Below are 22,668 nucleotides of genomic sequence, written 5' to 3'. Positions count from 1 at the left end.
TTTCTGTGTGATGCATTTTGCATAGTATGGGGTAAAAGATGATAAACCGGCAATGCTCTGCTGAAGTTACAAACTGAGCCTGTTTTCCGGACCCACATCTATTCTGCCCAGTATTGTCCTGGCAAAGGTGACCAGGATGCCACTTGCCCTTGAGGAGCTTGCTGTCTCGTAGCGTCCACATGTCTTATTTCCTGAGCTTCACAAACACTTATGTGGGTGAGGGTGGGTGGGGGAGGGGAAGGGTTGTTTGGGAAGCTCAATCCATTTTTTTTTAATCAGGATTATGAATTTAGATTGAGTTGAAACGGTGGGAAAGACCCACTCACCATTCAGAATTTAGAAGGTGGTGGGGATGGAACATGCCCCCCCAAAAGACCCATTCAGATCTTCATCTGTGTTCCTATGGGTGTGAGTCTATTCTAAATAGGACCTTTGATGACATTACTAGTTAAGGTGTGGACTCATTTGTGAATAGGATCTTTAGATGAGGTCAAATAGAATCAGGGTCGGCCTCAATCCCTAGGATTGGAGTCCTTAGAAACAAAAGAAATTTGACATGGAAGAGGGGAAGCCAGGAGCCAGCAGAAATCGAAGGAGCTGACACAAGTAGAGAAAGAAAGCATCTCGTGAGGGAGGACAACTGGAATGCTTGCAGACTGGGGGAACGCCAGCCCTGCCAACACCTTGATGTTGATATCCAGCCTCTAAAACGAAAAACACAATCAAATACTGCTGCTTAAGCCAACCCACAGTGTGGCATTAACACTGCCTAGTATTCAAGTGCTATTATGGCAGGAGGCTAGGACATATTTCCCATTTTTTTGGGTGGTGACGTGCCTAGAATGGTTAATGTGACTCATGGTTTTTCAGAGGTTAATTGCCTGTAGGTGACTGTTCAGTTCTCCATGTCTGCTGTAACAAAGAACCACAGATGGGGGGGGCCTTAGAACAACAGAAAGGTGTGCTCTCACCATCTGCAGGCTGGAGGTCCAAACTCAAGCTGTCTGCATAGGTAGCTCTCTTGAAGGGTTTAGGAGAGGATCATGGTTGCCTCTTTTCCAGCTCCAGGTGGTCCCAGGTGCTCCTTGGTTTTTGGCAGTGCCCCACCCCCATCCCCAGTCTCTGCCTCTGCCATCACCGGATTATCTTCTTTCTGTGTCTGTCTGTCTCTTCTCCTCTTCATATAAGGACACCCATGATTTGGTTTATGGCTGACTTTACTCCAGGATGACCTCATCTCAACTATCCTGATCTGCAAACACCTTACCTCTGAGTAAGGACACTTCGGGAGGTCCTGGGGTTAAGACTTCAACACGTCTTTTTAGCGGACACAACTCAACCCATAATAGTGACCATATAACTTACCATCCACACTGGGACACTTTTGAGAATGAAAGCGGGCAATGCTAGTAATTATGTTGGGACAATAAGGTACAAAGCTGGATGAGGCATGGCAAACAAGGACATTGGGTCACTACACATCTGGCATCATCATATAGCAGCCATAAGGAAAAAAGAGGCTTGTGGGGAGCTGATGTCCCAAAATTCACACATCATCTCAGAGTTCCTCCTTTCTTAGACTCACTTGCTGTTAGTTTTCTCAAGCAGCAAATCAGAAAGGTGCTGAGGGTTGCTGAGTCCGGGCAACCAGAAGCAACACATAACTTTATAGGACTGCATTGCCCTCAAATGCAGAGTTGAGAGACAGCTCTAAGTGTGGAGGAAAATGTATGAGCGCCACACATTTCAGATGACTCTATATTATCAAGAAATTATGAATTCATCTGGCAGTCCCTTGTCAAACATCTTCACTAGATATTAAAGGTGATTGAGAAGCGAAGATGTGAGCACAGTCCCTGCCTTTGAGGAGCTTGTAGGCTGGAACAGCAAACAGATGAGGAAACAGAGAACCATAATGCACTGAGATATGAGTGATCCTAGTAGAGTGGTCATGTGGATGTGGTAATATAGATGGGGGAACATTATTTGGCCTGAGATGACCTAGAAGGCTTCTTGGAGGAGGCATCATTTGAGCTGGGTCTTGAGGTATGGTTAGGAGTTCTAAAGGTGGAGAATGGACAGAAGGTGCCTTCCAGGAGGCAGTGAGAGTAGGAGAACCAAGGTATTGGGGAAGTAACAAGATACTCGGGGAGGAGCCACTATCAGGTCAGTAGAAGACCTTTATGTTTGCAAGATCTGGAACCCAAGACAGAAGGCTGCTTACGGCAAGTCTAAATGTTTAAATGTTATTTATCAAGCCAACAGACTATTAAATAAAATGTTCCTATTCCAAGTATACAAAATGACAGTATATTTTATCAAAAATGTAAAATAGATAAAAAATTGAACTGACATTATTTCTTACATGTTTTTTCCTAAAATATTTTTAAATTATCTACTAGGATTAAAATATGAATAGAAATCGTTTTTAAAAAGCAGAGTCTTTAAACATTTGCAAACATTTAAAATACCTTTAAGTTAAACATTTTCAAAAATGTTTGCATTGTCCACCCAGCTACTAATATAAAGAATCAATATTATGCTACAGCCACATGACATCGAGACATCCATTTGTGCAAATTTGAGAGTAAAAGCAGTTGGTCAATGTTGCAAAATGTTGGGCAGTTCCTCGTGCAGCTGTTGCAAATGCAATGCCAGTTCATGCTTTGGATGTCAAATGAGGTAATAAAATGGGAAACTTGGCACTTTTGGGAATCCATACCTTCATAAGAACCACGATGAATGATTAGGCAAGCTAATGTATTTATCTTTTCTCTCACTCAAGCACGTCCCATGTGCTCCACTCTCCGAAGCAGCAGTGTCTCCAGCATGGCTAGTGATACACACACACTTTCCCAGCATTTGGATGTGGCTGTGCTTTTTTTTTCCCCAAGGGTATGGATTGTGCCATGCACCAGATACACATGCCATTTAACGTTTTTGGGGTGTGTTTTTGATGGGCAGGACCCTGGATCTGCGGGCATTACCCACTGGAAGCACCAAGGGTTGGCTTGGGGGCAGGGGGGCTGTATGGTTGATGCTGCTCCTGACCTCTGTCAGCCCCTCCAGCCATAGCAAAAAAAGCACAGGATCCAAGGAGAAGAATGTGTTTACTGTGCAGATGTGGCTTTAGGATAAGTCCTTCATATTCCTCTTAGCTAATAGCTCATTCCTATATCATGTGAAGATAATGAGGTGTTTTGAGGATAGACAATTTATAAGTGAGCTAGATATCCTTGCTTCTGAAAACCAGGTAGATTTTGTTTCAGTTTCTGACCTTCTAGAAATTGAAGTCCAGAAGTCTCCCAAGCTTTGTCTCTAGGGGTTTATGTCCTCATTGTGTTACTTTTACCTCTTAGGTATTCATTTGCTTGGGTTTTTACCTCCTTGAGTGCTGGTGAGTATGATGTCCTACCAATCTGAAACTTTTGTGTTCCTCAAAAAAAAAAAAAACTCATATAAATACAAAGTCAGGGTGAGAATTGTAGACCAGGAGAATTTATCAAAAATTCTATTTGCCTCATGGTTGGTATACGGAGTTGGGAAAGGATGAAGAAGAGGGATTTATATTACAAAAGTGCCAATGACCTCAAATGTGGCAGTAGAGTTCATGCCTCTAGAAAGGTCCTTTGGCCACTTTGTTCTTTGGGGGTGTTTCTGGGTGTTTTCACCCCAGTGAGTCCCTGATATTTTCAGTATTATTGGCTCAGAGGGTACCTTCCCAATTCTTTCTCCTTTCTTTGCTTATCCATCTGCTCTTCCCTTCTGGAGCAAACTAATCCTTTCCTTTGTCTTATGCAGAACAGCTCCCTGCCTTTTCTTACCCCCAACACACACTTGTCTCTGAAATGTTGAGCCAGCTAGTACTCTGATTCAAGACACCAACTTCTTCCTATAGACACTGAAGATAGTATGATGGTATCTTTTCTAAATTGAGTTCCTGCCCTTAGAAGAATTCTGATGTCAAATGTTAGGAACATAATATTATTTTTCTATCCTCATCAGAGAAAGATGGATGGAGATTTTTTTTAACTACCCAAACACCTGTGTTAGAAAAGGCAAAAGTTATATGCCACCGGCTATGGACTACAAGCATCGCTGGCTGCCAACGGTCCCCACAGCATCTTAGTTGGAATGAAACACATCAGCCCACACCAAATGGGAAGCTCTTTGGAGATTTCTCTACTGCTCCAATTACAAAGGTTCCAAGTTTAGAAGCATGTGAGAAAGTTGAAAACCAAATACATTTAACTTTCTCTCACTTGTTGCCATTACTTGAGAGTTGGTGATAAACAACTCAAGGGGATAAAAATAAGAAATCATTATGAACCTATCCTCGGGGGATCTGCCACCTACACCAGAAGGACCAGGTGTTAATTTGTGGACTGTCAGAGCTGGAAGGAAACTGAGGGATTATCTAGTCCAGTGGTTGAATGTCAAAATAATTTTGGCAACAGAACTCTTTCCTTTTCCTCAGAAAGACTCATCTCCAGATGCCCAGTCCATCAAACAGAAAAAAAAACAGAAATTCTCTGGCTGAGACAGGTTTTAGGGGCCTGGCATCCTATGTTCAGCCCCCATTGTTTTCTTTCCCTCCTGCCATGACCCTGAGCCAGCTCTGCAAAGCTTGAACTTATGCAAAGGAAATATTTTTAGGACGCTTCTGTGTGCCAGACTCTGGGTTAAGCTCAGGGTCACAGCAACAAACAAGACAGATGTGGCTTCGTGGAGTGGTGAGCAGAGTGACAAGGACATTTTCTCACTTTCTTTTCAAGATCTGGGAGGTCTTTTTAAATGACTAAAGAATACCCATTGACTAAGACTATGGACAACCAAATGACCTGGAAGAGATTATTTATCTTGTGAAGAAAGTTCAAAGACTCTTAATGACAGAGTCTTTCCCAAGGTGTTGAATAAAACATTTAGAATTTGGGCTGGCCACATGCAGATAGGGGTAAGTTTGCTTGGTAGGTTGGGGTCTGTTGGGGATTGAATCTTGCCCCCATAAAAGGCAGGTTCAGGTCCCAAACCCTGGCCCTGTAACGTGAACCCATTTGTAAATAGGAACTTTGAAGATGTCATTAGTCAAGGTTTACCCTAACTGAATGATGGTGGGTCTTACTTCAGTATGGCTGAAGTCCTATCAGCAAAAGAAATTGGACAGAGAAAGAAAACTTTGGGGAGGAGCCAGAAGACAGAAGTCAACGGGATCCAGAAGAGAACAGAGAAGACACCACCCTTGTATGGTTTTTGTTTTAGCAACCAGAAAACTAATACTGGTTCACTAAAGAAGTTTGACACCTTGTCACTTTAACACCCAGGCAAAGAAGTTAAGTTGCCCACTCAACTCAGACCTGGCCCTCTGTTCTCTGTTGTTCATAAAGAGTCTTTGCATTTTGCACTCTCCATCTTGATTAATTTGAAAAGCTTGTTTTTCATCTCAGTTGAGGGCATAACTTCCAGATTGAGAAAGACCTGGAAATTCCAGGGCCACGTGAGTCCTGTCCATGGCTATATTGGCAAACCCTGGAAGCATCTGGGAGGCTGGGGTAATGCTGGTGGCATGTATCATTGCAGGATCAACTTGGACAAATGTCCCCCAGGTTACTTCGGGAAGGTTGGTATGAGACGTTCTCACTTGAAGAGGAACCAGAGTTTCTGTGCAACTCTTAACCTTGATAAATTGTGGACCTTAGTTGGTGAACAGACATGGGTAAATGCTGTGAAAAGATAAGACCAGAGCTGCTTCATCACCGATGTGGTGGGACAGGGCTACTACAAAGTTCTGGGGATGGGAAAGCTCCCAAAGCAGTCTGTCATCGTGAAGGCTAAGTTCTTCAGCAGAAAAGCTACAGGGAAGATTAAGGGTGTGGGGGGAGCCTGTGTCCTGGCGGCTTGAAGCCATATAGAGGGAGGGTCATTACACGCTCACATATGCTTTTCCCTTGTGGTCTGAGTGTGGGTTCTTTGGTGGCACCTCTACCTCTTACCTGTGCATCTAATGCAGAACATAATCAGCATCAGAAATCCAACTTAACGAGGTTCTTCTAAGAAGAAATGTGGCGCCTTAGTTCATTTGCAAACTTGAACCATACTTTCATTTATAAAATGAGAATGATACCTGTTGATAAAATTCCTGTTGGGAAAGAAAAAAAAGCCCTTGAGGTTAATTACTTGGCCATGCCTTTCAGCTTAGTCATGTCACCGCAGGGACGAAGTTCAGGCCCCTGGAGAGTGGCTGGTGTCCAAGTGAAATGACCTCACACAGGACAGGGAGAAGAATGTCAAAATCTCTTGAACGTGACCTTAGTCGAGTCCATTTCCAAAGGGAGGGGGCTTGGCTCGCCTCTGGTGGTGGGGTACCCCTGTTAACTGAGTTACACTGGGTCAATCTCTTCACCTCTCTGTGGCTCGGATTTGCACCGTCTCCATTCCCTTTCCCCCCACATCTGTCTCTTTCCCTGTGTCTTAAAAGATGGTTCCATTGAAAACTATCATGAATTTAGCATGGAATAATTAATTTCCCCCAAATGTTATTAGGCAGAGATCTGTGCACTTGATGGTAAGGATAAAATACCCAGAGCAACCAACCACTCTGAGTTAAGTCCGGTCTGTAATAGAGATGCCTAACGATTTCATGACCCTGGAAACACGTGCAGCTTCCAGTGAAAAATGAAAATGAGCCTTTGATCAATGTCTTTTAGGACACTTATGGATCTGGGGGAGTCTCAGAAAAGACAAAGGTAATCCCAACCACTGTATTAATGGAAGAGGAAACTGAGGCCCAGAGAACTGGTGGTGAAGCTACCAGTGGAGAATCTGAGAACCCAGCCCAGTGACCTTAGCTCTTTAACTCACAGTCTTTCTCTCTTCTTCTCACTCCTCTCTGTGTACTGGAAGCGCATTCTTCCTGGAGGAGGGTTTGTTGAATGGAAGGCAAAAGACACTGGATTGTGCAATCTGTTCCTGTATTTTAAAGACACAAATACTGTAAAAGTTAGCACTTCTGCAGCTTTGATTATTTTCATTAGATCCAATTGGAAAGGAAGATGCTTGATGAAAATAATGTTTATATTCTGCATCCCTAAACACTGCCCAGAGGGCTAGAGGCAGACATCTGTTGTTTGACCTGCCCAGCCCTCTTGTCTCTTCTGGGGAAAGCACAGCCTAACAGTTCAGGAATTTTCTCCCTCTACAGTTAGTGAAGTTTTCCAATACAACGCTCACTTCATCACGTCCCAGCATGGGTGGAGCAGGTACGTGACTCTAGCCTGACCTATCAGAATCTTGCCCTGGGAGGTTTTGAGCTATTGCCAAGGGGAAAAGGCAGTGCTGCTTGGACAAAAATATGAGCCCTAAAGCTGTGTCATTTTTGGATTGAGAAAGCCAGTCTGCAGTGGGAGATAATGCCTTCTGCCCTCAGAGAAAGGCAGGGGAGAATTCCAAAGATTTTGGAGTCTCTGGTTTTATTTTCTCTGAGATTCAGTTATACACTTGCCTTTCAACAGCTGCAGGAACTTTCCAATAAATTCTCAAACCAAACTAATCAGTCTGTGGCTCTGTTCTTTGCAACCTAGCAGGCCTGACCAGTATACAACCCAGTAAGTGCAAATGGTGTTTCTTTTTCCTTTAAACTAGTGGTGCTGACCACCTACAATGAGCTGGACATGTTCTTATGTGGAATTTCCTCTTAGCAACAGCTTTGTGAGATCAGAGATCCTGAGATGCCCTTTACAGAAAGGAAATGGAAGCTCAGATCCATTCAGTATTTGCTCACTCTCATTGTATTAGTGCCATGTAGCTGTTGTAACAAATTACCCCAACTTGATGGCTATAAAACAACAGAAATGTATTCTGCCACAGTTCTGAAGGCCAGAAGTATGAAATCAAGGTTTGGGCAGAGCTATGCTACCTCCAGAGGCCCTAGGGGAGACATTGTTCCCTGCCATCAAAACCCAACAAGGGTTTCCTAAGAGATTTGTTTTCCAGTTACTGGTGGTGCCAGCAGTCATTGGTTTGTGGTTTGTGTCATTCCAGCGTCTGCCTCTTTCATCACGTGTCCTCCCACTCTTGCATGCCAGTTTCCCTCTTCTTCCCTCTTGGAACAACACAGTATAACGTTCACATCTCAATGTCTTTCAAGTAATCATATCTGTAAAGCCCCGTTTTCTGAGGAAAGTGACCTTCACTGGATCAGAGGATTTGTGTGTGAGCATATATTTCTTTAAGGGGTCACCATTCAAGCCACTATACTCGCATCATTAGGATCCGGCAAAGCCAACAACAAACTCAATCCCATGCCCAGGGCCGTGACCAACTAAATGCCACAGGTTCTGCCAGTAAGAGGGGCTAAGGGTCACAGACTTGGGGATTACCCAGACATCCATCCTTTTATCATCGCTTCTCCTTTAATTGACAGTTGGTGAAACTGAGACCCGGACAGAGCACGTGGTTTGCATTAAATCTCATAATCCATCATTTGCCAGAATCATGTGCAATGTAGGCATGCCATCGGAAAGATTCAACATACTTCCTAGAAGCTCCTGAACTCTCTTTCTTCAAGAGGGTGACCTGGAGCCAGATCCCTCATTCATTCCAGAAAGGATTCCAGTATTATTACTATATTTTTTTAGTGGAGGATGAAGAGAACCTTTGCAGAGAATCAAAATTGCTCACGTTGGGAGGAGATCTGCTCTGTGCTAGATAGATTGCCCATAACACTTTATTAAAGGCCACTACAATTTCCAGCATTTGTCATATGAAAATGCCTTCTAATATATGCCAGCTTGTTAGAGGCTGGCTGTTCGGAGAAGGGGTTGACCATGTTTGGCTCCTGCCATCAACTCCAACCCCAGCACCCAATCAAATTTTGACCATCCAAACCCCAAAGGGCTTCCTAAGAGATGCAAAATAGCCCAAGACATCATGGTCCACTGCAGTAGCATTTAGAGAACATGAAATATATCAAAATTCATTTCCCCAGCACAGACTTGCTCTCCCATTTAGAACACTGGAAAAGAAGCAGAGCTAAATGAACCATCTCTTTCTGTGCAAGCCATTACCAGCTAAATGATTAAGGAAAAAAAATAAAAAATCAGAACAGCTCATGTTGAGCTCACATAATAATGAAAAGCAGTCGGGTTGAAGTGTTTGTGGTTACACGGGACCTGGCGCAGAAATCTTGATCAAAGCCTCTCGGCGTCTGAAGTCATCAGTAACTCGACAGCCTGTTTGGGTGAAAAGAGCTCCTTTCTGGCTGTCCCACTTCAGGCCCACCCCAGAGAGGGGCAAGACTCAAGCAAACAGGGCAGCTGGCAAATCAAGACGCCTCTTCTCAAGATGTGACACAAAACACAAGTCAGCGGTGGCAGCCAGATGGCGCGATCACGTTTCACTGGGGAGAGCCTGTGTGTGTACATTACACACGCTATTTGCATGTATGTCATGTGTTCTGGCAAAGGCAGCACAGATTTCACAGTGTCCTGAGCGGTGGCCTTTGACTGGTAAAACTGTGAAGCTCTCCCAAGAGGCTGCTGCCCATCCAGGAAAGGAGATGTGAGAGCTCCAGCAATTGGGAGAGTTTTGCCCTAAGCTTCAATCTGTCTAATTAAGAGTTCATGAAATATTTTCTGATACCTTCTTATGCAGACACTCTGCAGGTTACGGGGGCTGCAGAGATGAATATTCATGATCCCTGCCCTTCCAGAGTTCACGATCTAGTGGAAAAGAGGAAATAGCGTCAACACATACTTACACTTCAGAGGGGGAAGTGTGCGGAAAGGGGGAACCCAGGGTTATGAGAATAAAACAGCACCTGACTTCGTGTTGGAGAAACAGAAAACTTCTCTGCAATAGTTGTCTTGTAGCAACTTAGAAGGGTAACAGGAGGAGATCAAAACCCATACTCTTCCCAAGCATATTCGTGAAAGTGGTTCTTTTTATGATTTTAAAAGGTAGTATTTACTGACAAAATTATTAAGACTATGATGAAAAAGATGGCAGTGGAAAAAGTATAGAGTGTGAGATGACATGTAAGTAGTCAGACTGTAGGATGCACAGAGAAGGTGGTGGAAGGCTGGAGCAATATTGTTATGGTTGTTTTTCCACCAACGAATGGCACAGCTCTATCTATGCCTTCTAGTCCTATAAACGGATGCTGGAATCAGATTATGCTTTGGTTTCCCAAATAAGGAAGTTAGCAGGTGAGGAATGGAGAAAGGCGCGAAAGAGGAGAGGGCTGTTCAGGCTGTCGGAACAGCATGTGCAAAGGCACTGGGGTGGGAAGGCAAAAGGTAGGCATAGGGAATCCCCAACACACCACTTTGGCTGGAACGAAAGTTTTGTTTAAGAGAATGCTGAGAGAGAATGTAGGGAGGACCTATTGAGCTCAGTTGCAGAGGTGCTTTGGTATCAAGCCAAGGAATTTGGGATTTTCTTTGGTAAGCAATGGGAAACACAGCTTATGGGCAAGCAGGTGACAAACTCCAGCCTGTGCTTTATGAACTTGACACTGAATTCAACTCTGTTCTAGATTTTGGGAGGGGCACAAAATTCAAATACATTTTCATATCCTTGGAGGAGCTAATAGTGCCGATTACGGGAGACAAAGCATACATATAGCAGCAACCAGAAAATGATTACAAGCTCATATTTTCAAAGTATGAGAGTCATGCCTGGTACTGGCAGTTGGCCATGGGCAAATCACTTTTCCTTCCGGAGCCTCAGTTTCCTGCTCTATTCAATGGGCTTTACCATCTCTTCCTCATGGGGTCAATTTAAGGAATAAAAAGGGCAATCTATGTAAAAGCATCTAATAGTGTCTGCTGAGTGGTAGATTTGGGGGCAAATGGAGCTTTGGTATTAGAAGGCAAGATGATAATCTTTGTCAGGTCGAAGAATTATATCCAGGCATAGGATAGATCTCATCTTATAATTTTACACAGTTAAGGTTTCAGAGTAAAACAAATGAGATAGAAGAAATACTATGGAAAATGGAATAATTCTGGAGAAAAGGGAAAGCAAGCATGGATTTGTTTGACCTAGAGAAAGGGACCTCAGTTAAACTAAGAATTTTTGCCTTATAGGCACTTTTGCATTCTATGGTAGAGAGAGTTCAAATCAAATTCAGGTTAGGTGCAGGGAACCAAATAGGCTGAGAGAAAATTACAGGTGACCCCTCAGCTATTCAAAGGCAAATTCCAATATAAGCCAACTAGGATGCAAACCATTCTTGGTTTATTCCCAAATCAATAATCTTCAGAGTCAGGTCTCTGTTTATGCCCTTAAAGCACCAGAGGGAAACTGACTCCCAGAGATGGAAATACACCAAATGTCTGTGCAGCCCTTTGTTGACATATCTATGGAATGCACATGTCTTAATAACAGGTCTTTACTCAAGTGCACCCAAGTGAGAAGTTTTATGAGCCCCTTGAAGACCCAAGGACGGTGACATTTATTGCAGGGTAGCTTTATCCTAGGCACCATGTTGAGTGCTGGCCAGTGGAGGCAAAGGGTGCAAAGTTGAGTAACTTTGTCTTGGCCTTAAAGAAGGCAACAATTCAGTGGTGGATGAAGTCAGAACCATAATTGTAAACAAGTAATCATAATGCAAGGTGGTATGTTGAGAAAGAGATGGAACTATTTAGTTTTTATTTTATTTTATTTTTCCCTTGTGCTAGCTGTAATTTCAGAATCCAAACCAGGGGACACAAATGAGGTACATATCCCTTTTGGTTCAGAGAGGCAGTTTGAGTAGTAAAATATTGTTGGGCTCTCTAAAGACATAGCTTAGGTTTATTGGCATAATGGAACAAAATATTTTAAATTCGGACAGTTCCATCAAGTCATTTGGAATAAAACAGAAACATGTAAGGGAGATGGAGAAAATTTTATTGAACACAGTTATTCTTACAGAAAGCATTGGATTTGTTTGGAAGAAATGCCCTGATATTTTGTTTAGAGCAGAGTGGGCAACTGCAGGGGAACATTGAAACAACAAATTTGAAGCTCCTCAGGGGAGACCCAAAGGGGAGAGAGAGGGACAGGGAGAGGGATGGAAGAGGGAGAAGGAGAGAGGAGACAGCAAGTTGGATTGGATGCGGTACATGAGAAAAGTCAGAGAGAGAGAGAATCTTCATGGGGAGCAGATATAACTTTGGAGTAGAGGGAATCTGGAGGTGTGGGGATAACTAATAGCTGCAAAGGGAGGGTAGCAGATAGGGTGGGGTAAATGTGATTCCTTATCAGAATTCACCGGAGCTTCAGGAAATTCTGCAGGGATGGGGGAAATGCTTGACGTACAGAACTTTTCTGGGGAGACCAGCCAAGCAAGACCTGCCCAGAGTGACACAATGGCAGAAGCTGAGTATGAGAGTAAGTCCTAGAACTCTAAGCTCCTTGTTTTTCTAAAGTTCAGCAAAACAAGAAGCTGGGAGTTTGATGCAATCTCACTGGAACTCAGGAGTTGGGACCAGCCTAGCTGACCTCTGAACTATGGGGAAAACATGCATGATGTGAAATTAGCAAAAGGAAGAGATGGAGTCCAACTGAGATACAGCACCCCCTTTTCAGGGGTGGGGATGGGTGGGTATAAATTCAGATTCATCTTCTAGAGTTCTGTCTTTGGGCAGAATACAGTTATCTCATGGATCCCACTTCCTGAAAAATCTTTTTGAAAAGTCTTTGCATTTGGGTGTCCCAGGAGCAGAGCCATTTAAGTCCATGGCTTCTTTTTCAATGCAGTTTTATTGAGATATATTCACAAATCCTACAAACCATCCGAAGTATACAATTGCTGGCTCATGGTATCATCATATATGTGTATATATCCATTCCCTGATCAATTTTAGAACATTTTCCATGGCTTTGCAAAGCACGCAATGCTTTAAATGCAGCAATACTCATCCTTAGAATTTAATATAAGGAACTAACTAAGAATGCTACAAACACTTCAGCCATACGGCTGTTCATCCCTGCTCTGTTTGTAAACAGGAAAAGATGGAAATAACCTGAACAAGTGACAACGGGCGAATGCTTAAACAAATTGTGACATGTGCGTAAAATGAAACATTGCGTGGTCATTAAAAACCATAAAGTAGGGCTCTATTTATTGACATGGGAGAATGCCCGCAATATAATATTACAGAAATAATAACTATTTGAAAACTTCAAGTACGGTTCTATTTTTCCAAAAAAAAAAAAAGATGTAGTGTATATACATTATCCTACAAAGAGAGAGAGGCTGAGAAGTATATATACAAGAAGGTGAGCTGTGGGGACTTCAGGCTGGTGAGGTTGGGGTGAGTTTTTTACTTTATTCTTCATTTCCACATGTATATTTTTTTCAATGACTATCGATAATCACATCGATTCATAAAGCTATTTCCATTTTCTGCACCAAATATCAAAACAAAAGTTTATGTATCATGTATTGCTGTGTTTGTCAGCTATTTATAAGCACATATTTGTGTACAAAGAAAGATGTCTGGACTAATTGATGCTCATTGAGAGTTTGAATGGGTAGGATCAGGGATGGTTTATCATTTATTCTGACAACTATATTTGAAAAAAGTTTTTCTACAATGGAAAAGTGTTGTTTATACAATGGTGGGGTGGGGGGAGGAGTGATTCTCCTCCATGGTTCTTATGTGGATGGGCCAGTCTTCTGTCGGACCCCCTTGCCTCTGAGATTCTCAGAAGCAGAGGGACGAAACCAAATAATCCTACGAGGGTCCAATGACCCAGTTAAGATTCAGCCTTGGAAAGGGAAAAGGAAAGGAGTGAGCACTTGGAGTCAGTTGACCTGGTTTGAATCACGGACATGTTAATTCATCTCTCTGTGCCTCAGCTTTCTTATCTGGGAAATGGGGCTGACAATAGTTTCCACAGAGAGATTTCTGTGCAGGTCACATGAATTAAAATATCTAAAGGTGGGCAGGCCACAGAGGCTCAGCAGGCAGAGTTTTCACCTGCCATGCCGGAGACCCAGGTTCGCTTCCCAGTGCCTGCCGATGCAAAAAAGAAAAAGAAAAAGAAAACAAAATCTAAATTTCTTAGACCAGTGCCCGGTGCTCATTGAGTTTCATGCTAGTGTCAGTTTACACTTTCTCAGCATCACCTACCATTAGGAGGCAGCACAGAGGACGGGTAAAGCTTGGCTTCTAAACCCAGCCCTGTTCTGTTCTCTAAGCTGTGATCCCTTAGGCTCGGTGGCTTGATGTGCCACAGGAGACTAGGGGGAAGGTTAGCGTGGGGACTCCAGGAGACCCAGGGAAAGTGGCACACACCATGGACTGGTTTTCCCAAGGGTGGTTCTTCTTAACACATCGGTCCAGGAGCTGTAAGGAGCACTCTCCCATCACCTTCACCCACCCAGGCCATAAAGGAGGATGCAACCAGTCCTGGTCTGCCTGCTCCCATTCCACAGGGGAGGCTGCAAAAAATCAAGCCTGTTGCCTAAGGTCACACAGCTACGTGACAGAGCTGGGATTTTAAACGACTTTCAATTCAAGTTCTTGCACTACAACCCCCACCCCTGTTGCTCTCCTTTCTCAGCGATGAATCTTTTGAAATGACATCCACAGGTCCTTCTCAGTCATATATTTATTATGAAAACCAGATTCCACTGAGGCCAGCAGAAAAGTCTGGGAGACATCTCTCCCAGTGGCATAGTGGCATCTGAGACACAGTATGTAAATTTGGAGCTCCAGTGCTCCTCTACTCAGTTCTGCCAACTCGCATTCTCTCTCTGCTTTGGTTCCTTGAGGAGGCTGGACAAGGTCTCTTAAATTGGGGAGAATTTGACCAAAAGGGGGAGGAGGAGGAGAAATGAGAAGAGAAGGAAAGAGAGGAGAAAAGAGGAGAGGAGGGGAAAAGGGAAAAGAGAAGAGAAATCTTGAGATGTTGTCTGGGTGGTGTCTCTTATGACTCGTCCGGTCCAAGCGTGGAGACTGCAGTGAGACAGAGCAAAGTTGGCAGTTCTGCAAGGAGCTGACCACTCTCACCTGACCTGGTAGTACCAAGGTGGAGCCATAAAATCTGCCTCAGTGCTTAGGAAGCACCTTTCTCCCCAGCCCTTTCTGAAAACCCTGGGCAATTTCTCACTCACCTCTCGGGTTGTTTCTCATGGGGAAGGAGGAAGCTAGGAGGGACAACCAACAAGGGGCTTTGTTTTCACAATGATCTCTTAGATCTGAATGGAGAAACAAATGAGAGCTGTCCCAGTGGACCCAGGAACAGCAGGCGAACCTGAACCCATGCTACACTGGGCGTTGCATTGTGTTTAGCCCCAGGTCACGTTATCCTGCTTCTGGAGGATGGACACGCACACGCGACGTGGATGCCAGCTGCAGTGGTGGTCGTGGGGGTAACGGAAGGAACACAGGCCCTGAGAGAACCGGTTGCCTTCCGACCCCAACTCCACCTCCCTGCCACCGAGCCCTGTGCCATGAGCTGTGGTTAAGAGCTCGGATTTTGGTGTGATAATCTCCTGGGCTGGAATCCTTGTTCCTCCACTTTTCAACTAAGATCTGTCTCAAGCCTTAGAGACCTCATCTGTAAAAACAGAATGATGCTAATCTTCTTTGCAACCTAATGGCTGCAAAGCCAGAAAGAGTTTGTGCCCATAAAACCACTTCACAGTTCTAAGTCCCCAAAGAAATTACTCACTTAAGTTCTCTGCGCCTCATTTCCTTATCTCTAAAACTGCTCCATTAATTTGTCCTAAGGGTCGTAAAGGTAAGTGAGGCTCCCTAAAGAACACATTTCTCTTCTGCTAACCAGGTTTCTCTCAAGAAATCGCTCCCATTTGTAGTCTGAGACCAGCCTCAGTAAAAGTGCCTGGCACACAGTAAGTGCTTAATTAAGAAAACATCGGCAACTTCTTGGCTGTGTTGGTTCAGGCCAGAGAAGCAGTAGGACCCTGAGCGGCTTTTTGTAAATGTGTCATTTAGGCAGAACAAACAAGCAACAGCACTGAGGGCCCCAAATTATCCAGATAATCACCGCAAATCTCTGTCCCCCTTGGTTTATGTTGATTCAAACTAAAGCTAAGTCTACCCAGCACAGGAAAAAACAGCCATTTCAGGGGCAAGTCTCTGCCAGCTGTGACGGAGGAAGGAAGCACCGTGTGGATCCCAGAGCTAGCAGATAAGCCAGCAAGGAACTTTGTAGCTGCCTCGTGCACTTATTATTCCAAAGGGAATTAAAGAGAGACCCCCAGGTGCTGACCTCTTGTGCTATCCCCGTCTAGACCTGGGGAAAGCACTTCTGTGGGAAGCTCTGCTGCAGGAGGTAGGTGCCGGCGGCCCGAAGCAGCCTTGCAGTGTCTCTGCATTCCCCCGGGGCTACGTGGAGGCTGCTGGTGTTTCCTCCAGGGACTCGGAGAGGTAGAGTAGGTGGAATGGGGTAGGGGAGTATCTCGACTTCATTTGGAGGCATTGACTGAGCTCCTTCCTCCCCTGGGAGGACCCTGGGAATAATAAAAAAATAAGAGCAAACATTAATCTCTACCATTTCCCAGGTTCTGTGCTGAGGCTTTACATTCTGCAGTCTTCTCACTTCCCAGACAGTCCTGGGCGAGGGGCTGGGCTGAGCGAGCTCTCTTTTACAGAAAGGAAGACAAGCCCAGACACAGCACCCCCCAATTGCTCAAGGACCATGATTGAGGCAAAATTTCTGAGCATGCCATTCAACGTCCCTGCCTGCCTTGCTGGTCTCGCTTGTCATTTCATGGATGTTGTGTCTACAGAACAATTCGTGGGTCCCACAAGCTGTTGGCTCTCTCCCCCTTTGCCTTTGTGCATTGGCTCTCCCTGCCTGGAATGCTCCCCAAACTCCCCTACTTTCCCCAGGTCTTCTATTTGGATGACTGAAAGCAATAAGAGTTAGTACGTGAGGGCATATTCCAAAGGCCACACACTTATCCACATTATTACACCCAGTTTAAAGCATGAGAAACTGAGGCACAGGATGGTGAAGTAGCCAGCATCACAGAGTCAGGAGGAGGCAGAGCCCAGATGTGAACCCAAAGGAGTTGGAATTTCGAAGACTATTCTGTTCTCTGTGCCATGGTACTTCTCCTTGGCTCAAGAATCTCCTCCTTCAGGAAGCCCTCCTTGACTTCTCATGCTAGGTTAGGTGCAGGAATGTGCCAGAACCTGCTTTTACCAGTTTGTGACAGTCTATTATTACGTTGTCAGGAATTTTGCAAGGCAGTTGTTAAACACGGCCCTTATTAAGAATTAAATAATAAAAATTTACAATTAAATAAATTATATTTGTTAAAAACAAAAGTGATAAATGCTCAAAACTCATCACGTCCTAATTATTTTATTATGTTTTACATTATCTATGCACTTAAGATTATTTGTGTCTGTTGTGTCTGTTGTGTCTGTATAATGGAAAAACTTTATAATGGTGAGCTATTATACACCTCTCAGAGATAGCACATGGATGATCATGAAATTAGCCATGGTAGAAGTATTTTACTCCATGGCAATTGTCAAACTCTACAAACAAAGGCTTGGTTTATCGTTCTGTTGATTGCCTAGACTTAAGAAAGTGAGGAAGCAAACATTAATGATGAAGTTAAAAACATAAGTTTGTCACGTCAGTAGCCATTACATGGTGTCTCGGCCCCCCAAATTGAAGAAATGTCCTTCCAGTATATGAGAACTCATATTCCATTCCGGAAGGACTTTGCTTAAGTCCTGATCTGACACAGATCTTTGTGGTTTTATTTTCAGCTTACTTGTTAATACAAATGAAAATGTCAGCCAGCATTCATGTCCAAACCCTACTCCATCAGAAGGCCAGCTGATAAACACGCAGCCACATGCCAAAGGTCCTGCTGCCACCAGAATAGGCTGTAATTTCTCTCCATAACACTCCTAACCCCAAGACTCTGAAACCTGCTGCCTACATCTGCCTTCCCTAGGTGGAGTCTTTTTTCTTCCTTGTGTCCCTGGTCGTTGGAGTAGGCACTCAGTAATTGTTGAGTAAATGAATGAGTATGTGCATGAGTGAATAAAGAATCAACCCTATCTCCAGCCAACCCTGCTCAGAAAAAATTCCTTAAAATATTCATTTATGCATATTTTATTCCTCTGTTTCTCCTCTCTTTGTGGACCTATTCTGTACCAGTCATAGTGATACCAACTCTTCTGCCCTGGGTATATTGTAATGAAGGACAATATAAGGGACAGGATAAGAATTTCTAGACTCAAGGACTCTCTTCTGTGTTATGTTCGAAAGAGCACCCCAGCTCAAATATTACTTAAAAAAGAGCAAAGTCACTGACCCCACAATCATTCTCACCCTCCAGAGACCCCAAATCACTCTCAGCTCCTTCTATTTAGTGATGTCTCCAGGTCTAGGCTGAGGGACTAGAGTTCACAGAGAAACACTGTCATGATTTCATTTTCCACCAGTGTCTTCAAAGGCAGACACCCCCAGTGACAAGAGGGGGGCAATTTTCCTACGAGCGAAAACCTCATCTCTGGTGTTTATACTAAGAAACACTGGGAGTGTCACCTTAGCCCTTGTCAAGGCAGAAAGAAGAAAGAGAGGCTCAAAATAACTTAGAATACAAGGCTTCGAGGATCAGAAGGGGCCGCCCATCTTCTTTTTGACAGAGACCCACCATAAAACCTCACTTCTCTTTTCCGCTCCCTAGTTTCCTGCCACTCAAACTTCAAGACCATCTTAGCAGACAAACGATATAATACATCTCCCATTATAGTATCAATGCGAAGATAGGTGGTCTTCAATTTACTAAGCAAATAATTGGCCATAATGAATAAAAGAAAAGAGCTCCCATTCACACATTGAGTGACCTGTCAAAGGCAGTTGTGTTTATATTTTGAGTGGGGCAGGGGCCACAGCCAAATGGGAGTGATTTTGTTTGCAGCAGCCTTGGGCCCTCCTCTCCCAGTATATTTTACTTTCCCTTAAAAGAAAAAAAAAAAAAGAGCCAGGGAAAAGTTTTCAGTTGCTTTAACTTGGAAGCTGGCACTAAAGGAGGCATTAGAAAAAGGCTTTCTTGTGGCTCAGAGCCGGGCTAACCACAATTAAAGTCCGAGGTGTGGTACTGTTCGCTCAGCGTGCTCTGACACATGAAAGAAAATGAGTCAGGCAAGGAAAATAATTACACATTAATTTGTGTTTGGCAACCGTGTTTTATTCCCTGGGCCCACAAAGTGAAGATAAAAGGTGATATTGTTGAAAGTGTTTTATCTGCCTTCAATGGGTTGCATTTAGGGACAGGTTTTTTTGCATGGGCAGGCTCCGGGAATCGAACCCTGGTCTCCAGCATGGCAGGTGAGAATCCTGCCACTGAGCCACCGTTGCATCGCCTGAATTGGGTCTATTTGACTAGGTATTTTCCTGGCAACCTGGGAGGCTGCCTTCGCTGTTTGCTGGCCAGGAGGAGCAGAGGGAAGGGACATTTGTAGCTGCCAACTGCCCCAGGCATCCCGTGGTGTTGGTGGGGCTCTGCTGGATTCAACTAACTGGAGAAGCAAAGAGTCCCATTTCCCATCCTGGGGATGCTCACCCCACATCACGGTATTGCATTTTGCCCTGAAAAAAAAAAGGCAGCCCAGGAACGGTCACAATCCCAAGTGCCTACAGAGACAGACAGGGGATGTCCATGAGTAAAGCTGCACAGGTAGGCAGGGGAGTGACCCCGGAGCTGTTCCTGGTTGGGCCAGGAAGGAACGTGGGTCCTGTGCAACCAAACGTCCTGATATTTAAACAAGCAAACAAACAAAAAAGCACAGGAAATCTGTATTTGCCAAAGTGAAGCCTCTCAATGTTTGAATATTGGCTGAATTAAAAATAAAAATAAAATAAAGCATGTCTATGGGCTACCCCTGGTCTGTGGGCTGCCAGGTCAAATCTCTGCAACCCAGTCCAGCAGATGCATGCTAGCTTCTGGAGTCAGAAGGACCCAGGTTCTGAGCTCAGCTCCATCCCTTTGTGGCCAGGTGGCTTTGGGCAAGTTACTTAATCCTTCTAAGCCTCAGTTTCCTGTTTGTAAACTGGAGACAATAGCAATTATACCTCCCTCTGAGAGAGATGGTGGGGATTAAATGAGAAAATGCAGACAAGCTCCTTGCATAGTCCCTGCCAAACAGTAGGCACAGAAGAAACGTCAGTGATTATAATTATTAATAATTGAACTCTTGGGTGAAGGATCATGGGAGGGAAAAAAAAATCACAGCTTCATGCACGTTCACCCTGCTGTGGGGAGGTTTTCCATTAAATGGGCAGCCTCAATGCAGCAGCTGCTCTATAAATAATTAATCACTGAATGAATAAATGAATGAATGAATGAAGGTACCTGCGAGAGTCCAGAAGGAGCAATTCATGCTTTATCTTCTCTTGCTGGGTGATGTCTCTTGCCATGTCTGTGCCAATGGCTTAGCCTCCTTGGACCTCAACTTCTTCCTCTGTAAAATGGACAGGATGTCCCTGCCTGGCGAGCTCAGAAAGAGGCTTTATTGAATACTGACAAGACAGTTCAAGGTGTCTTAGCAAAGGAGGAGTGCTTGCCAAAAGGTAGATTACCCCCTTGGCTCTGGGAGAGGAGGTGTCCTTACTACTGGGATGATTTATAATTGGAAGCAGACTGATGTCCTCCTATTGTCCCCACCCCATGTCCACACTCTACTTCTCTCCATTCTGCTGTGGTCCAAGAGACTAGCCTGAAAAATAAGCTTTCCTGCCCTCTGTATTTTAGGATGATTTGGCCAACAGAGCACCCACTGGATATACAAGAGAGGGAGAAGAGTGAGGTCGGGGCATTTATTTCCCAATCGCCAAAACCTGCAGGCTGTGTCTCTCTCCTGGTGGTTACAGTTCTTCCTAAGGGAATGCTTGCTGCAGAGAACTGTGCATCCAGGTTCCAGGCACTGCTACCTCCCCTCATCCCTTTAGCTCTAGGCGTAGTAGCCATCCCGGGTACTGCAACTGCCTTTGCTTTCCCTGACCTCACACACACCTTTGGAAAGAGGCCCTTTGTGAAGCTCCCCCTGCCCCCAAAATGATCCTCAGGTGAGGGTGCTGGCTGTTTCCTGCTGGGACTGGCACTGACATGGAGGGAATGCTCTCCACCCTCCAACCAGTGCAAAAATGCCTCTTCTAGTGAGGAAGTCTTGCAAATGCTCTCTAGTCAAGACCACGGGCTTGGGGGTCAGACAAGCTGGAGCTCAAATCCCTGCTGACCATTTCCTGGCTCTATGAACTGGGACGAGTCCTGTCACGACTCCAAGCCTGTTCTTATCTGCAGGACGAGATCTCTGCCATGTCATCTCGTGAGGCTGGGGGGCCACCGTGGGCCCCGATGTCACGGCAGCCCCATCTCTGCGCCGACTATATCACTCCATCTTTTCTTACTTCTTTCCTATTTCACCATCTTTTTATCCTTCTTAGAGGTAAAACGGATTTTTTTTAAACCTTCTTTACTCTTGCTAGACTGCGCCAAACAGAAATTTACTGTCACTGGTGGAGTTGCTTGCCAGGTGCCCTGTGCTCAGCACTTCACATCTGATTTTCTAACCACGAAAAGCTATTATGGTGGAACTATGTTCCAGCTCCAAATCAGAATTTAAGGCAAAAATTGAGTGTAGGTCAATTTTCCTTGAAGATTTCTCCCTTTTAAAATTCAGACATCAATTCTGGCATGCCTGGATATGGGTGCATACTATAAACCTCAGATACATACGTATATAATGCAAACAATGTACAGTATATTTAAGGCTACAGATGCAAAATATAATTTTTACAGTATTTTCAGTTACATCAAAGAGTGAGCACCCATAGCCAACTTTGGGACAAGCCAACGGCACCTAAATTGCAGCTCTACCAGTTACACAGAAGAAAACATCGAAGTTGAGAAACGTAAAGCAATTTGTCTAAGGACACAGCAAATAAACAACAGAGACACGATTCTAGTCCAGGTGTGTCTCCCTCCAACATCTGTGTTCTTGTGCTCGGGCCATAATGTTGGGATTTATTTGAGTTGGAATAAATAGAGACAGAAACTCAAAGCCACCATCCCAAAGACGACATCCAGATGGCTGAGTGCGAAACCACAAGCTGTGGGCCTGCTACCTTTTTCACTCTTGGTCTCTTGGCCCCGGGTTGACCCAGCTGCTCCGAGAGGGGAGACCCAGGACCCTGGGTCTGGCCCCAGGGATCTTCTGTGCAGCTCTCTTCCTCAACCCATGGGGTGGCAGCCCGGGATGCCAAGGCCAGCCAGGTTGAGATTGTTTTTTGTTGTTGTTGGCCACTGATGAATGGTGATAATCGTTGGAAGATTAAGATGCTCAGATGAAAGATACTCAACAGTGCCAGCGCGGAGAAAGAAGGAGAGCCCTGCCTTCTCCGGCGTGGTCCTTTGCTGACTCAGACCCTGACCCTGGGCAAGTCATTTAACCTCTTTATCCCGTTCTCCCTCATGTAAAATCAGCCTAATGATGGCTTCTCTTCCCAACCACTTTGATTCCCAGATGAAAGCTTCCATAAAAGTGCATAGGATTGCTATTAATTGGGCTATTATTTTTTTATTATTAAATAGATTAAGTACACTAAACCTGAGCTGTGCTTTGACTTCCACCTGACAGGCAGGATGAGCGGTTAAACATCAGATGACAGGCCTCTCTGAAG

At 44.4% G+C, this 22,668-nt stretch overlaps 1 long non-coding RNA gene and 1 pseudogene across 1 annotated transcript in view; one reads left to right on the top strand and one right to left on the bottom strand.

Annotated features, from left to right (window-relative positions):
* LOC143664615 (uncharacterized) overlaps positions 1 to 22,668 on the bottom strand; it is a 38,657-nt gene that overhangs the window by 2,004 nt on the left and 13,985 nt on the right. The window contains exons 3-4 of the long non-coding RNA XR_013166547.1: positions 6,859 to 6,966; positions 5,991 to 6,136 (exon numbers count right to left, since the gene is read on the bottom strand). This is a non-coding gene — a long non-coding RNA (uncharacterized LOC143664615). The remainder of the gene's footprint in view (positions 1 to 5,990; positions 6,137 to 6,858; positions 6,967 to 22,668) is intronic.
* LOC143664737 (large ribosomal subunit protein uL15 pseudogene) lies at positions 180 to 5,899 on the top strand (annotated as a pseudogene).

This window comes from Tamandua tetradactyla, chromosome 20, assembly GCF_023851605.1.
Source record: "Tamandua tetradactyla isolate mTamTet1 chromosome 20, mTamTet1.pri, whole genome shotgun sequence".
Taxonomy (NCBI): domain Eukaryota; kingdom Metazoa; phylum Chordata; class Mammalia; order Pilosa; family Myrmecophagidae; genus Tamandua; species Tamandua tetradactyla.
The sequence above is the reverse complement of the archived record's forward strand: the minus strand, read 5'-3'. Positions and strand labels throughout refer to the sequence as shown.